This window comes from Mustela nigripes, chromosome 16 (genome assembly GCF_022355385.1).
Source record: "Mustela nigripes isolate SB6536 chromosome 16, MUSNIG.SB6536, whole genome shotgun sequence".
In the NCBI taxonomy this organism is placed as follows: Eukaryota; Metazoa; Chordata; class Mammalia; order Carnivora; family Mustelidae; genus Mustela; species Mustela nigripes.
In genome coordinates, this window is record NC_081572.1 from 37,193 (window position 1) to 54,649 (window position 17,457).

A 17,457-nucleotide genomic window follows, 5' to 3' on the forward strand; every position below is an offset into this window, starting at 1 on the left:
TCTCACAGCAGAGAGAGCTACTGCTCTGGGATTCTGAGGAGCAGCCCGCCGAGCCCGGTCACAAGACCACGGAAGTGGGGGCACCAGGCTGGCCCAGCCCCGCGCTGCGATCCCAGGCCTCAGGGCAGAGGGACGGGGCCACCTTGAGCCGATGCCTCTGGAGAGCCTGGTCTTGAGCTAAGCCATCGCCCTGCAGCCCACACATGTGCTTGCGTGCCTCTGTGCAGCCGGTCCCGCAGCAGGGGCCTCCTCCCGGCCCGCCCCACTGCCCTAGCTGGGGCCTGTGGGCAGAAGGGTGGGGAGGCAGTTCTGAGCAGAGGTTTCATTTTTTTAAAAAGATTTTATTTATTTGTTTCACACAGAGAGAGAATGCAAGCCGGGTGTGGACAGGCAAAGGGAGAGGGAGAAGCAGGCTCCCGGCTGAGCAGGGAGCCCGAAGCGGGACTCCATCCCAGGTGCCCTGTAGACGGAGGTTTCAGGTGCAGGACAGACCTCTGCTCATTCTCTTGTCCCCTGGCCTGCTCCATGGAAAGACAGGCCGCGGGGAGCTGCTGCCTCTCCATCTGGTTCCCAGAGAGACGAGGGGCAGATCTGAACCCCGCCTGAGGTCTGAGGCCTGAGGCCGACTGAGGCCTGTCCTGCCCCTGAGGCCTGAGGCCGACTCTGCCAAACACAGGAGTGAGGAACAAACATTTCTCCCGAAGCACTGGCATCTGTAGGCTCTTCGCTGCACAGCCTTGGGGTCCACAGAGAAACATGACGCACATGGCGCTGGCTGGTGGCTCTTGGAGAAGATGCTGTCTTTGTGTTACTCGACTTTGTGTTACTCGACTGCGACGAAGCCAGGACGGGTTCTTGCAATAAACCCGGAAAACAGGAAACACACCTAGTGCAGCCCTGGCTTCGGGAGAAGAGCTTTCCAAGCAAAATATCGCTGGGTAACTCCGTCGTCCCTGCGTTTGTCAAGGAATCGCAGGAGGAAAATGCGCTCAGGAAGGAATGGGTAGACGCAGAGCAGAATCGAGAGGAAATGCAAGGGGCCCGGCAACCCTGGCATCTGCAAGATCAAACATTGAGACCATTTTCAAGAAATTACGAATAAAAGTGAAAAGGAAGACTCAGCATCGGGCAGGGCCTGGCACAGTCCCCAGTCTCCAGCCCGTCCGCTCAGGGTGACATCCCCAAACAGATGCTGTCCAAGCCACCTGAAAACAGGGGACACCCTGATGCATGGTGCCTCTCTAACCCAGGGACTTTGCCATCATGGCTTCTCTCTGTTTTCGGCAACAACTGGGGCCTTGCTGAGCGGGGGCCGTGTCCGCCATCCTGTTATGAAGGAAACACGCCCGGGGAAGGGGTGTGAGCTGAGGCAGAGACAATAAACAGGGGTGTGCCAAGAGGGCAGCGGGACACACAGAGTGGGGAAAGGTGCTGCCCACAGACTCCAGCATCCCCATCTGCAACAGCTTTCGGTCCACACCGGCCTCAGCTAGGCTCCCAGAGGCAGGATGGGGCAGGACCCAGGAGCCCTCTGCCCCTGCTCTGCTCAGGAGACTGTCTGTGGCCTCAGCCCCCTGGACCTCACCGGGAACCTGGCGTCCCACACATTTGTTTGGCCGGGCTGTGAACCGGTCTCATCCTAGGAGGGGAGGTGCTTCTGGGAGCGAGGGTCACCTGAGGCAGGCTTCATGGCAAGCACAGGAAAGTCTGGGACTTGGGACCAGATCTGTTTCCAATCCTGGCTGTGTCACCTCCTAACTGTGTGGTTCTGGGCAGTCACTTCATTCTGAAGCTCACACCCTATGTGAGAAGCAGAAAGGCTAGGACGCCAGGCTCGGAACGCCACGGAGGGGAGAGATGTGCCCACGCTGACCTGCCCCACAGTGGCTCCTGAGAGGCCTCCGTAGGTGGTGGTGGCCACGGAAAAGCCACAGGGGACGGACGGTGGGATCACCAGCCACAGGCCCCTGGGCCCGTCCACGTGCGTGCAGACGCGTCCCACTCCATCCCAGCCGGAGCCGCCACAGTGCCGGGCTGTCCTGTGCAGCCCTGGGGTCACGAGAGGGGTGCTTGGTTGGAAAGAAGGGGAGACCCCGGAAACCAGAGCCGCCTGACCAGAGGTGGAGCCTGAGCTGGCCCAGTTGCTGAACCAGAACGTGGTGGCACAGAAACCAGAGGACGCGATGGCACCCAGGGGTCAGGATGCAGGCGAGGAAACCCTGATCTCCAGCAGCAAGCAGCAGGGTCGAATACTGTGTGGAGAAGCAGAGACCGCTCTGTCCCAGTGACCTGGGGCTCGGCGCTGGGCCAGCTCTGCTTCTCTGCCTGGAAAACAACGCGTAAATCTGTTTCATGTCAGCAACAGAGTTTTAATATCCGTATTTTGCATAGCAAACCAGTCCCCTCTGCTTCTAATGCCTAACACAAAAGATAAACTCCAGTCCACTCTCGTCCAAATTATCATAAATTCTAGTGGAAGCAGATGGGATTTAGAATAGGCTTTGCCTTTTCCCGGGGTTCTCGTCCCCAAATGGTGGGTAAACACCCCCCAGCTGACTCACCGTGGGCCTTCCCTCGGGGCAGGGATGCCTCACCAAACACAGAGCCATCCCAGTCCTGTCTGGAGTCGGGCCCCTTGCTTCCTGTGCACACGACGAGGCCGGATGGCAAGGGGGCTGCATGTGGACACCCCCCCCCCCCCCCCCCCCCCACGGCCCCCCCGCCCCCCCCCCCCCCCCCCGCCCCGGGGGGCGGGGGGGCGCCCGGGGGCCCCCCCCCCCCCCCCCGCCGAGATGCAAGGTCTCCCCGGACTCACTCCCCGTGTGGCTTAGGGTGGCTGGTCTCTGCCCGGAGGGACCAAGCCCCTCACACCGACCAGAACTCCTGTTGGGGCCACACAGGCCTTGTGCGTTTCTTCCTGATGTTTGTCTATAATCACGTCCTGGAGGAACCCACATCTCGAAAACGTCCCGGTGCACAAAAGGCTAGAATGCCGCGTTGGCCCCAGGGCAGAAGGCGGAAAATGACAGCCGCCCCTGGGAGCTGTGCTGATCAGGGCAGCTCTCCACACCTTCGGGTGACCCCCAGGGATGCCACAGAGGTCACATCACACAGTTGTGGGAAGCCCACTCCCCACAGCTGGGATAACCCTCTTCAGCTCCTGAGGACAGTGTGTCTTCCAGGGATCCTGCAGGGCGAGAGCCTGGCCTCTGATGCCAAGAAGGGTAAAGGCCCCGTGCACACTGGGGTGCCTGAAGGACAGCTCATCTAGAAGGGAGCAGCCCCACTGGGCTGGGATGCCCCGGGGAGCGGGGATGTCTACACACAGGCCTAGGGAAGTGGGTGTTTGGCTGCAGTCTCAGCAAAGCCTGTCTTGGTGGGACAGGAGGGAAGCCAGGACGGGTGGCCAGTGTGGCTCAGCAGGACCCACCCCTGTCTGAGACTAGATCAGGGGCCTTCCCATGCCTTAGGGTTTGCAGTGACCCTTGACATATCTCCCGCACACAAATGTCTCTAGCTCAAGAGGGCACAAGGGGGACCCATCTCTGTCCCTGGGCACCTGCCCCTTCCCAGCGTCATCCAGTCACGTGAACAAGAACTTCAGACACCAAGGGCAGCCCTCTTCTCTCTGTGCCCAAGTGGACCAGCCCCAAGCCAGCCCCACCCCGGCCCTCTTGAAAGTGCTCCTGTCCCCCACCTCCCCTCCTTAGGCACCACCGGCCCAGCACCATGCCACGGCCAGCAGTGACCACGTCCACCTCTGCCCACCGCTGAGGGACAGGCTAGATCCGTCTGCTTGTCTCCTACAACCTTAATCTTGTGGCCCAACTTCCTGTCTAAGTACTGGCACTGGTCCCTTTCCTTGTCAGCGTCTAAGTTCCAGACTCCCCGGAACACAGGAGGTCACTACCCCTCACCCGGGCCTGCCGTCAGCCCCGGAGCAGGCACTTCCTCCCTCTGGCCTTTTGCCGTGGGGCAGGGGTGCAAGCTCACCGTGCTCGTTCTACACCAGGGTGGTCAGCCTTGTGCCCTGCAGTCCCACTCTCCAGGCCCTTCGCTCTTTCCTGCCCGACGTCGGCTGCTCTGAGGAGCTTGCTGCAGAAGGAGTGCAGCCATCGCGCGCGCGCGCGTTCCGGGCCCACAGGAGCAGAGTCGGGCCCCACGTGCTCCTGCCCTTTCCCGCGCCTCCGCAGGTGCTGTGCGGCCGCCCCAAGGCCCGAGCCGCGCAGGGCGCTCTGTCCTGCCAGCTTTGGCCTGGTCTTGTTGGACCCTGCCGCGGGGGCTGGGCCGGCACGGGGCTCACCTGCATTACCTCTTTTTCAGGAAGGGCAGCCCTGCTCTTCCCCTGGGGCAGAAACAGGGGCTTCAGCTCTCTGTGGCGTGTAAGATGGGGTCTGGCAAAGCCCCGTCCACCCCCGTTGCGACCGTTCTCCACAGCTACACACCCTCCAGCGGTGGCCCTCCCCCATGCGCCCTGCGGGTATGAAGGGGTCTCTCCGTCACTCTAGGTTGAATCCCTCTGATAACCACCATGTCTGAGGGTCATTCCTTGCTTTTGGCCCTTCTGCAAATCACCTATTTATATCATGTGCCCGATCGACACTGGAGTTTCTGTCTGTCTTACAGGCAGGAAGGAATTTCTTGTGCGTCCACTGTACTAGCTCCCGGCTGGTGTAGAAGCCACAGACCCTGTCATCGTCTGTCTTGCTCAGCTGATGTTGTGGCAACACTTCCACAATCACCCTCTTGGGTCCCCGTGAGGAAAGCAAGTAGGCCCCATCCTCACGTCCGCTTTGCAAAGGAAAAACCTGAGGACTGGAGATGCTGACCACCTGCTCCGGGTTCCCGGCCCGTCAGGAAGGGATACAGAGTTCAGACTCGGGCCTCCTGGTGCGACTCTGCCGGTCTCAGCTCTGGCCTGTCTCTTGGGACGCGACTACACGTCTGTCTCCCGAGCAGTGAGTACCCCAGAGCTCTGGGGCAGTGCTGGTGTCGTCACGTGAGCTGTCTGTAGGAGACGTCAGTGTCTGCTGAATTCGATTTTCAGCATTCTGAAGGAGGTATTCATCACACTTCAGTGAAGCCGCTGGAAAAGGTTCTGCCTGGTGCCGTGGGACGGGCTAGACCAAGGGCTTCACTTCTCATTCTGGTATGGCAGCCTCGGTGACCTGTCAAGCAGGCTGAAGCCACCCTGTGGCCTACCCCAGGGTCTGTGCCTCCACCTTCCCTGGGGAGCCTGGGCAGTTCCGAGTGCCAAGGACCCTCCCCAGACAGGACAGGGTGTACCTGATCTGACCTCCAGCCCTTTAGGCAAGGCCTTGGAGCAAGCGGCTTTGCTTTGTAGCGTGGCTTCCCTGGGACCCCTTGCCCAGAGTGGAGTCATCGGGGTGGGTCCTGACCCCGTGTCAGGGCGGGGGCAGGGGGAAGCCACGCCCGCCAGGACCTACAGTGTGTGCAGGGCCGGTCAGCTCAGACTCTTCACACTCACCAGCAGAGGCCGGCTGGGCATGGCTCTGATGGGAGAAAGGGAACCTCGGAACACACGTGAGCCCTGTGGGGCTCCTGAGCCAGGCAGAGCCACGGCTGCAAGTGAGGGCGCAGGCCTGTCTGGGCCTCACAGCCAAAACCAGCTTTCATGTCCTGTTTTCTCCAAAGGTTGGCTCTTAAAAGTAGGGTCACCTCCCGGAAAGCAAATGTTTTCCACGGTGCTGACAAAATGAAATAATGAGTCTGGCGCTCGGGCCTGCGCCTGGCCTGGTCGCTGGCCGCCAGACCCGAGGGTGGGCCCGGGAACGGGGGTGGAGAGGGGGGCCGAGCACAGAGCCAGGCCCCAGCAGAGCTGCGTGAGGCACTGGTCAGACTGTTGCTAAAGAGGTTTAAATAATAATAAAAAATAAAAAGCCTTCCAAGAGGAAGAAGGGACTGAACCAAGAGAAATCTAGACAAATTCAATTTTGTCGGTCCTTAGCCATTTAAAGAAAAAGAAACAGGAAATCCAAGGGACGAAGAATAAAAATACTTCTGAGCCAGAGTAGCCACGTTCAGTGTTTCTGCCAGGAGACCTCTGAGGGGCTGCTGTCAGCCAGCAGCACACACATGGCGACAGAAGGGCAGGCTGATGCCCCCTTCGGCCCCACAGGGAGCCCGGCTCAGCCGTCCCACTCGGCCCTGCGGGCAGTCACCCCGGGCCGGCCCGCCCAGAAGCACTGGGGCAGCAGAGAGAAGGCCAGAGCTGCAGTCCTGGCTGGGTCCTCCCGTCTGGGGCTATAATTACACAAGGTGGCCCAGAGGGGTCCAGGACGGTGAACACCGCAGGGGCGATGCCTGACCCCCCGCCCGTGCAGGGCCCTCCTCAGCCTCCCCGAGGCACGTGTGTCCCCTCTCCCGCCACGGGGACCATCTGATGCGCACAGCAGGTGCCGACCCAGGGCTGCTCACCGTGGCCCAGGCGCTATTCTAAGCTCGTCACATTTGTCTACTTACCTAGTTCCCACCAAAGCTCCACGGGGCATGGCCAGGCTAAGTACAGGACCCAGGTCTGCACCACGACTTGGCCCAGGGCCCACAAATGGAGTCACAAAGCTACAGCACCACCTCAGGTTGGACAGAGCTTGCCCTCGAGGGAGTAACAGCTGCAGTGGTGGGCCTGCCCGAGAAGCTCCCGGGCCTGCGGGGCAGGTCTCAGGGTGGGGGGAGCACTCGGGACGTACTCCTCCCTTGCATGTCCCACAGCGGGCGCTGGCCAGGCCAGAGAGCCGACAGACCCGGGAGTCCAGAGCCCGGGACACCGGGGACAAGCCCCTGGGCCACCAAGCCTCAGTACTGCCTAGAGGCAACCCTGCCCTGAGCACTGCCCGCACCTTGAGGCAATGCTTCCTGAGGGCATGTGCTGGTGGCTGCCCCGAGAAGCAGCCTCGGAGACAGTGCTGTCCATGCAAGGGACTGGAGACATACCTGTGAGCATAGTGGGGGCCAAGAGAGGTGTGGAGCAGGGTTTCAGAGGGCCCAGAGAAGGGAAGATCTTTGTGGGGCAAGTGGCGAGAGGCCTGGGGGGAGTCTCTGAGGTCACGTTTTCCCAAATCAGCCAACCCCACTGGTTCTGTGATGTCTCTGCTGCCCCACCGAGAGCTCTGCTCCTGGCCAGTCCCCCCTCCATGGACGCACATACTGATACACACAGAACAGCTTTCTCGGGGCCTGCAGGCCTGAGCAGGCCCCTCAACTACTGGACAAATGTCCGAGCACCTGCCAAGGACCCAGACGTCATCCCCAGACAACACCCTGGAGCCCCACAGCCAGAGCCCAGAGAGGAAGGCTGAAGGGGGTATGGGAATCGGACCTGGGCCAGAGCCCCCTGCTTCACTACAGGCTCCTGCGGACCCTGGACAGGTCCCTGCCTTTCAGGAACAGTTTCTGAAGCTGAGCTCGCAGAGCTGTTTGGGGCCAAAGGAGACCAAGCTGGCACATCATTCTGGAAACCCACCCTGGCTGCCGTTGGCGCAGAAGGGTCATCTCGTACCCCTTCTTCACCCTGGCTGGTCCTGCTCACAGTGTTGACTTGGGCCAAAGTCAGATTTCTTTCTCTCTTTCCTTCTTTCCTTCTTTTAAAGATTTTATTTACTTAAGAGACAGAGCAAGAGTGAGCAGGGGTTCAGGGTGGGGAGAAGAAGGTTCCGGGCAGGACCCTGGGATCTTGACCTGAGCCGGCAGACGGAGCCCCCTGGTGCTTCAAATCCCAATTTCTTTAGCCAAAACCCTCCTCCCCTCCTCCAGCCCCCATGTCAATCCACCTGCTTCCAAAAGATGAAAGCTGCCTGCTTCCGAAGTGTATAATATACTTAGGTCAGCCTGCTGAAGAACGTGAGACGGCTGCCAACCTGCCCAAGCCCTCACCGCAGGAAGTGCCTCGTGGCCACGAGACAGCCAGCCAGTTTCTGTACGAGCTCTGGGCGGAGATGACGGGATGAAGGTCTGAAGTTAGAAGGTCATGGGGCCTGGATGTCCAGAACCCAGAGGGCTGGTGGGCGGTCTGAGACAAGGGTCCTGGAGGAAAGCTGCCGCCTCCACAGGGGACAAGCTGACAAGTCCTCCCTGGACCTCGCTGTGGTCGTATGTCAAGTGAACCTGCCTTGTTTCCAGATTATCATCTGCCAGCTCCCCAAACACGCACTGGGCAGCTACGTGCTCAGCTGGTCAGACACGCTACCTGGCCAGACATGAAGAATTCTGAGCAAACCAGAGCCCCCACCCCACCCTTGCCTACCAGGGACTCCAGCAACAGGGTGACATCACAGCTGAAACCGAGGGCCCAAGCGGGGAGGTGGGGTTGGGGCCTGAGCTCTGAGCGTGGAGATGGGTGGGGGTGAATCGGGGTTCCCTCCTCTAGGAGATGAGCTACCTCTGGGTGGCTGTGAGGTCTTCCCCAGGGAAAGGTCCAGGGCCAGCATAGTCTTGGCCTCTAGAGTCGCATCAGAGCCGGCCTCCTGACAGCCAGGAGCCCGGAGCCCAACGGGGGGCTCAGTTCTGTCCTTCTCAGCCTACCTTTTCCATGGGCCTCTTCCTCTTGAACAAACTACATCTTCACTCAGAGTCTGCATGCTGTGTACTGCGTTTGGAATTAAGCACATTGCTATTATAGATAAATTATATGTGGCCAAGTGGAAAACAAGCCCAGTCCAGGGCCTGCCGAGTCACTCCCATGCCCAGTCCCACCAAGCTGAAAAGCAACCCCCCAGACCTTGTGTGCCTGCTGTCCTCTCTATGGGAGCAGCGTTCCCTCCGGCCTGGGGTTCTGGGCTCACATGCGGGCTCCCTGCATCCGCACGCTGGGCCCTGCTCCCCCACCTCCACCCTGCCACTCAGTGACCCTGAGAAGCCCCGGTTTCCCCATCCGTGCCCCTGAAGCCTGGAGCACAGTGACTGACATAGCCCCTGTCCTCCGCAGACATCTCAGTCCTGGGACTCTGAGCTGGAGCCCTTCCAGCAGCAGTGCCCCGTGTGTGTCCTGGAGGTCTAGGTTGTTCTGTACCTGTGTCCTCGAAAGTGGGTCCGGGGAGGGATGGGCTAGATAGCCGGAAAGGGCCAGGGGCCACAGAGGACGGGAAGGCAAGGCCTCTGGAATTTCCTGGAGGCCCCAGTGATGGCTGCTATCCAGAGGGACTTAGAAAAATCAAGAACTCATGGAGTTATTGCCTCAGTAGTGAGAAGCAGTGGGGCACTTCCAACTGCTGGCCCGGGTGAAGCTGACCAGGACCCTCCGTGTCCACTCAGACCTGCCCACGTTTTCCTGTGGGCCTGGGCAGGGGTGGTCAGTGGCCTGTTGTCATGGACATCGGTTGTTAAATCAGCTCCCCACCACGGGTATTTTCCAGCCTCGATCATGGGGTGCAGGCTGCACCAGGCCGTAAACAGACTCCTCCCTGGATGTGATTACGGGTCAGATCTCTCCTAAACACGAGGACAGAGATGGCGTGGCACGAGTGTCCTAAGCCTTCACATCACTGTCTGGCAATGGAGGTATCACTAACAAGCCACCTACCTGGAAAGTAGGTGATCTGTAAGTACACTCTCCCAGATATGGACCCCAGCCCTGGTCCTGTGTGCTATTTGACACCTTCGACAAAAGGGTCTCCGTTCAGAAATGGGTCCTCTCACCAGCTGGTACGTCACCATTAGAGACTCATTCCTTTGTCTGAGTTATGTCACTAATATTTCCCATGAAATTCAAGTATCTGGACGTGGAGGGCACTACTGTGTTTTCAGGCACCAACCCTTCTGTGGGCTTCGTCTGGCTAACATCAGGCCACAGCGAGGGGAACCACAGCAAAGACAGACAGAATGGCACAGTGGGCAGGAGGAAGCCCAGAGTCCATGCAGAAAAGAGTGACTATAGTAGACACATTTAAAGTCAATAAAGAGACCCCCGCCGGAGCAGGAGAGAGGTGGGAGTCAGCCGTGGGCCCCCCGGCCAGCCAGACTGGCAGAATTGGCAGCGCCACGCACCCAGTCCCCAGCCTTCACGCCAAGGCATCTGTGGGGTCCAGAGCTGCCAAGACTCCCCAGGGACCCTCACTCAGCTGAAGGGAGGTCACAGCCCACGTGGCACAGCCACAGAGGCCTCCAGCCACCGCTGCGTCTCTCAGCACCATGTCCATGAGCACATCTGCAGGGCCCGTGGGGAGGCTCCCTGATGGCCAGAGGAGGGCAGGCCACTCTCACTGTGTTCAGGGTCTGCGGCAGCCAAAGTAAACTCACGAATGTGCTGTTATGTAACCTGCTCAGCCCAGCTGCCGCACTTGCCTTCTGGACAGCGGGAGACGTGCCCACACACCGTGTGCACCTCTACCTTCCCCGGTAGACAGGGTGGTAGGGGGGTCACCCCTCCGACCCTCTTGTGTGAAGGGGTTCAGTCCTTCTCTGGGTTTGGTGCAAGGGCGCGAGGCTGCTAGTATCCACAGTCCTGAGAGGCAAACACCACGGCCAGCAAAGGCCCCTACGCCCCGGAGGGAGCTGGCGAGGGAGTGTTCAGGGTCCCCAGGCAGGGCTGAGGGGCCAGTCCCAGAAGGCCCAAGCCCATGCCAGCCAGGCCAAACTTGAGACAGGGTCCTGATTTGCTCCGCCCCCTCCAAACCCCGGTGAGACCTGCGGGCAGCCACATGGCGTGAGCGCCCACCCATGTGAGACAAGACAGATGGACAGAGAGCAGGATGCCCAACCAGAGCCAGTCACTCATCTGGGTCCTGACCCGCTGTCCTAAAACCACTTTTCAGTTCGGGTGAATAAGACTCTTGACTCACGAGGACAAATTTGGGCCTATGTGCCTCCTCATGGCAGCTCCTACCCTACCCGGCCCCCCGCACAAGGGCCTCCAGCATGGTTCCACCAGCTGGGCCCCCTGAGTCTGTCCACTCGGCCTCAGGTGGACGTGGTCTGGCAGAGGGAGAACTGCGGGAGGGAAGCTGACCCCAGCCCTGCCCCGCCCTGCCCCCACAGTCCAGCCCCGCCCAGTGCCCACCCCCGGCCCGCAGCAGGGAGGGCCTCAACACTCTTTACTGTGGAGACCAAGAAAAACAAGGCTGTACCCACCTCGAGTCCAGCCCCGACATTAGTGCCGCCATCTTGATGTTCCCGATTACCACAAAATATTTCTTGGGTTCTGACCTACTCAGGTTAGTTCTTCAAACAGTCTCTCTCTCCCTTAAACTCCTGGACTGGAAAAGGGTGTTTTGTCAAATAGCAAAAAACTTAGTTGAGCTTTACTTTCTTTTTGTTACACTAACCACGTTTTGCTATTTTCTCCCACGTCTCACCTGACTTCAACTCCTCCGAGGTCATAACTTCCACAGATGATCCTTGTCAGTCGGGAAGATCACCTGAGCAGTCTCCCCTAGACTCAGCTGCCTCCGTCTTTCCTAACTTCCCTACACACTCCCCAACTGACCAATGTTGACCCGAGTAGGTAGGGACAACTCTACACCCCTATTCAGCAGGAAGAAGTTACAGAAGATGAGACCTTCCACCTTCAACAACCTTAAAGATTTAAGGGTCAAATTGTTCAGGGGGAAATGTGGAGGCCGAGAAAATTAAGGCCATCCCACCTCAAGTTTAGCCCATGCGGGGAAACAAAGGCAGAAGAAAATCATTAAAATTCCTCACCTACTGACAAGCCCTTGAAACAGACAGAGTGGCTCTCCCCTGGGGACTCAACTGCCCTTACCTTGAGGTTTTGCTAAGGACAATCCTAGCCTGACCGACCCCCTACCCCGACAGGTCCAACCAGGACCCTGTAAGTCTACTTTAACAATTCCTTTATCTCTAAACCTCCAAGATCGTGTAGAGAATCATTCCCAAGCATATGGCACACTGATAGACATCTAAAGGGTCTCACGAGAAGATTTTTATTATTGGTAATGAATAACCTTTCTCCCAACAGCAGCTAGCCCCTCAAGGTCCTGGAGACCTTGCTTCCAAAAATCCTTGGAGACTTACGTCACCCATAATCCCCTTTGTCCTCACCCACCCCCGAGTCCACCCTACGCTGCCTTTAAAAACTCTGACTGTAATCTGGTTCGGGGCCCAAGTCCCTACTCTGTGCCGGGTACACTTGGGCCCAAGCTTAAGCTTGTCAAATAAACCCTCGTATGATTGCATCGGTGTTGGCTCCTTGGTGGCCTCTCGGACACGAAGACTCGTGCATAACACTACTATCTGGGGCTTCAGCTCTGAGAGTCTGGTCTCTCCTGCCTGAGGATTCTTTGAACTCTTCCTTCCCGAGCCCACAGCGTCTGGCGGAACCCAGTGCCCATGGGGTCCGTGAGGTTGAGGCTGAGAGGGCTTGGGCCTTCTTCGCTGCAGGCCTGGAGCACATGGGCAGTGTGTCCGGGGAACGGCCCGTCCCACCTGGAAGGCCCTGGGTCAGGGCTCGCATGCCCCCCTCAGACGCAGCCTGGCCCACGGTCCTCCCCAGTCCACCTGTCCCCGGCCAGCACAGGAGTATTTGAGAGCTCATGGTGTGCCCTAGGCCGGAAGTAAGCACAAAGAGGTACTTGTATAAAAACCTCCACCCTTAAAAAAAAAACCCAACTCTCCCCCATTGGCATAACCTCAAGGGCCACAAGATGACCATGGCCCAGCATATCTTCTTGGAGGCCCCCCTGAACCAGCTCCCCAGCAGACCAAGAAACCCAACAGAACCTCAGCTTCTGACTCACAGAACCACCTACAGCCAAGTCAGCTGTACGGGGCCGGGTCCTCAGGCATCGCTGGCTCCCCGCTTCTCCTGCTCTCCACCACGTCCACCCTCCTTGAGTCTCCTGCCCAGAGGAACCTAGGCAGAGACACCATCTCACCCGAGTGGGTCCCAGGCAGGCCCAGTGGAGCGTGAGGCCCCAGCAGGAAGGCCAGCAGGTGACCATGGGAGGACCAGGCCAATGGCCTGGGGGCCACCCCTCCCTCCCGCTGTGATCCAGCCCTTCTAACCCTGCTGACATCCCCTCCCTCAAGGCCTCCCCAGCACTCACAAAGAAGCTGCTGTTGTTCCACTTAGTACCAAAGAGCAAACATTTATTCAACAAACATTAAATACTTAGCATGTGAGAAAACAAAACAGTAACTCCCTCGCGGTAAGAGCTGATGTGTGCAGAGCTGGGCGCCGTGAGCAGTGTCCGAACCCCAGTCCGCCCAACCCCACTGGGCTGCAGGAGGCACAGGGCACGTCCCAGGACACTAGGGGCCCGGAGCAGCCCCCATCCCGCCCAGAGGGTCCCAGGAGGGGCCTGCACCCAGGATCCATGCTCCGTTCTGGCCGGAAAGCGGGTGGGCACTGGAGGGATGAAGGGAAGCAGACCCAGAAGCCAGGATGCTGGCCGGGGTCAGAGGGGGCAGCGTTCGGCTGGAGAAATGAGGATTCGGGGAGCTTGGGGACACGTGTTGTTGTCAGTAATTACCAGGATACGGAGCTGGGCTTTAATCCCAGACAGGAGCTGTCAGAGACCCTTGGGAAGGGCAGGGGCAGAAAGAAAATGATCACTGAGGCCAGTGAGTCTTCAGTGGAGGGTGGAGGGTGCCCTGGAGGGAGGCAGTCGGTGGCAGCCAGTCCAGGCCAAAGAGGTGCGGTCAGAACTGCAGACACGGGAAGGAGAGGTCAGAGCAACTTTAAAACCAAGGCTGAGGAACACAAAACTTCGTTCGTTAAGGGCAATTGTACATTAATCTTACTCTGAATCATAATGTTAGGAGAAGGCAGACGAGAGAAAAGACAGGGAGAGAGACAGCAATGCTCTCAGGAACCAACCCCTCCCGCCTCTACAGCCCCTGGGGAAAGTGGGGGAGGTCCCTGAGAGGCAGTGTCTCTGCCCGAGTCCCCGGGAGTGTGGGCACGGGTGGCCGCCTGCCCGCTCTGTCCCCTTCCACGGCAGCCCCCAAGCCCGTTACCCTCGATGCTCCTTTTTCCCCAGAATCTTCTACCACTGAGCTTAGAGCCCACCCTCCCCACACATCACAACCCATTTGAATGTACCTTAAAGAAAGTCAGTGTTTTTCATGGGCTTTTTGGCAGCACCTAGAGAGCTCCTGACATACAGTAGAAGCTCGAGCAATATTACCAGTGAGTGAAGCACAAGGCAGGGGAGCCTGCCCTAGAGGGTATGGGGCCTGTGATCCAGCTGCAGGAGTCAGGGTGGTGCGGCCCCGGCCCACGGGGCAGTGCTCAGCGCCCAGGGCAGCCCCACGAGCAGATGGAACCCTGGCTCACGGCAGCTCTGAAACGCACGTTGCAGGCGATGCCAGGAGCTGGTCACGCACATTTAAGAAGTGAAACCGGATCCCTATCTTCAACCAAACACAAAGAAGATTGCTTCCAGATGGACAAGCACTTGCCCGTGAGAGGCAAGACTGAGTATCCCAGGGAGCCCAGGAAGGGCTGGTGAGGGCGAGAAAGGGGAAATCACAGAGGGAAAAAGGCCGGCGATTCTGCTGCATCCAAGTAAGACTCCATCAGAGACGACAGGCAGATCCTGAGCTCGGAGGGAAATGCCTGCAGCCCCACAGATGAGGCAGGGACCCCACAGAGACACCCCCGGGGAACGGCTCCGGGGCCTCGGGACCGAAGGGAGCGGGCGTGGCCAGGAGTGTGCGTCAAGGCCGCACTTCATCGGCGGTCAGGGAGACTGAAAGTTAAGGCCACAGCGAGAGCCCGTGTCGTACTCACCCACAAACAGGAATGGCCAGAGCACAGTGCGAGGGGTCCCGGGCCCAAGCACCCTGCCCCCAACCCCGCCGGTGGGTGGGAGCCCAGGGGACATTCCCGTCCACGTCAGTCCTCACGCTTGCACATGTGACAGCTTTTTAATAAATAGAAAATTCCATTCTTCTGGTTAGAGAAAAACAAGTTGAAGGATAGGGTTCAGAGCAACGGACTCTAGATTTAAGGTGGGCTTTCCTTGAAGATGAGGATTGTGTCGTATTTATATATTCTCGGTACTTGCTGCGTAATAGAGACATAATAGAAAAGAATGGAGAATAAATTTTCCAAAAGCCCAAGGGTCTGAGGGGAGTGGAGGCCGGGATGCCACGGTCACCAGGCGTCTGAGGGGGCCTCTACGCGAGGGCACAGCAGGGCACCAAGGCAATGTGGGCAGATCTTAGGGATTGAGGGGAGCTTTGGGGGAAGAAAGGCATTTTCCTTAAGCAGCAGGGGTGAGCCTTAGGGATATTTTGAGGACGGCGAGGAGCCAAGAGTCCTCTTTGCAAGTGAGGAGAGAGTATTAGAACTCCGTTCACCCCCAACCCGTGCAGAGGGGGACACCCGGGCCCGCGGCTCCCGCCACTCCTGGGAGAGAACAAACTGCAGGGACTCGCGTCGCTGATTCTCTGAGAACAAGTCTCTGGACGGGTCCCAACGGCCCTGGACAGTTCCTTCATATATCCCAAATCCTGGCACTCCCAGCAACATAAGGGCACAGGGGACCCCACTCCTGCCCCAGGGTAGAACCCCCTCTCGACACTTTGGGGACCAGAGCAGGTACCAGCCAGCAAAGGGGGAGGCCCGTGGCAGGCTTGTTGCAGGGACAGGAGTAGGGAGCTCTCAGAGGAGGTATGGCAGGAGTTGGCAGAGACAGGGTGAGGACCAGGTCCTGCCAGGCCCCCTGATGTCCCTACTGCTCACTGGAGGGCTGCAGACACACATAGGCAGGGACCTGACAGGCCTCCCACGGGCCTCTCTTGACCCTAGCCTCGGCAGGCAGCGGCCCCCACGGCCGCAAAGTCATCCAGGTCCAACATCCTGGGAAGAAGGCAGGACCAGCAGGGCAGTCACAGGGTGTGGTGGTTGGTGGTTGGGGGGAGGGGAACGGGACGGGAAGTAGGGGAGAAGCAGCAGGACAGCAGGTCCCCTCCGTGCCCACGGGTCCCTCAGAGCAGGGCCGCAGGCAGGTCTGGGGCCCCCACAACCTCCGGCCCCCAGGACTGAGGACCAGAGTGCGGGTGACTGACGTCGCCCAGTAACACGGCCAGCGGCTCTCACGCATACTTGTGAAATGAGGTCTTTAATCATTAAAGCAGGCCAGCCAGAATCAAGGGCATGAGAAGGGGTAAGAGGAAGAAACAAAACCCAAAGTTAACAAGAAGTGGTGAGGAAAGAGGGAACAGAGAAAGTGGGGGTGGGGCTGAACATCTGAGTCTCCAAGTGGCCTCTGGTGGCCAGACCTCGGGGAACGTGACAGTGACAATGAGCGTAGTGCAGCTAGGACAGGAGCACCGTGTGTCTTGTAAGCATAATGATCTGCTTGTGACATTTTAAAAGATCTCTTATTTTAGGTCACAATGGAGAAAAACCTTTTTGTTGGTGTCCTCCACGCGCAGGCGTCAGGGGCACGAGGACAGAGGGCCAAGGATCCACAGGACTAACCCAGCCAGCCCCTGGGCCTCCTCCTCAGGTGGACCTCTGCCCCACTCAGAGAGGCCGGGCCTCCTCTGCGGGCAGAGTCCCAGCTGGCCCTCCGTCCCACCCTGAGCCGAGCCTGCTTTCCCACGTCCTGTGGCCTTTGGGTGTTGGGGGTCCCTGGGTGCAGCCCCCAGCAGTCGCTTGCTCCAGACCAACCCCCAGAAAACACCTGTGCCCTGGCTCCCGGCCCCAGCCCCTTAGCACGCGGCCAGCCTGCTCGGGCTTTCCTCCCCCAGATGCTGGGCGTCCCCACCGGCCCCGGCTTCCACCAGCGCTGCCAGCCCAACCATGCCTCCTCCCTCAGCCTCGCCTGATCTGCCTCTGGGCCCAAGGGCACCCTCCCCAGTCACAGCCCCCAAAACATAGGCCTACTTCCTGAGCCAAGCCCAGCTGCTCTGACAGTCCCCATCTGGGCCCCAAGTCATGCTGACTTCAAGGTCGACCCTCTGGTCTTGCTCTGGCTTCCATGCCCCAAAGCATCCCAGCGCACCAGGGAGCCCCTTCCAGAGTCAGGTGTCCCATCTGCCTGCCCCTGCCCACGGCACACCCTCTCCAGAGACCTGCTGGGAGCCTCCCCACCCGGTGAAACTTCACGCCCACGGATGAGGTCAGACTGGCCTGGGTCTGAGGAGAGCCCAAGCTTCATGCGTTCTACCACTTGTAAAGGCCTGGGGAGCCCAGCCCGCCTCCTCCTTACCCCTCACCCGCTAGCCCTCCAGACAGCGTCCACAGCCCCTCCTGTGTTTGCAGCCCCCGGGCCCTCGTCCGCTGGCTTCACCCCCCCCCCCCGTTCCCGGACGGCTGCTCCCCTGTACCCGTCTCAGCTGGGCGCTCCCTGACCTTGCCCGATAGACACACACCCTGTCGGGTTGCTCCTGGCAGCGCTGCCGGAGCCCCTCCTTCTGAGGCCCCTTCACGCAGAGTGGGCAGTGGGAAGACATCCGGGACCAGGACACAGTGTGTCCCCAGTCCCGTGCCCAGCCGACCGCACCACCCGTGAGTCCGGGAGCGTGTGC

At 59.4% G+C, this 17,457-nt stretch overlaps 1 long non-coding RNA gene across 2 annotated transcripts; it reads right to left on the reverse strand.

The window, feature by feature from the left end:
* Window positions 1–359: 359 nt before the first annotated feature.
* Window positions 360–12,839, reverse strand: LOC132003871 (uncharacterized). 2 transcript variants are annotated; one of them, XR_009400349.1, is made up of 3 exons: window positions 12,711–12,839; window positions 1,675–1,800; window positions 360–1,057 (listed from the first exon to the last, which is right to left on the reverse strand). It is a non-coding gene; the product is annotated as an uncharacterized LOC132003871 (long non-coding RNA). The 2 variants fall into 2 exon arrangements; XR_009400348.1 differs by having other exon boundaries at window positions 1,675–2,325.
* Window positions 12,840–17,457: the final 4,618 nt, after the last annotated feature.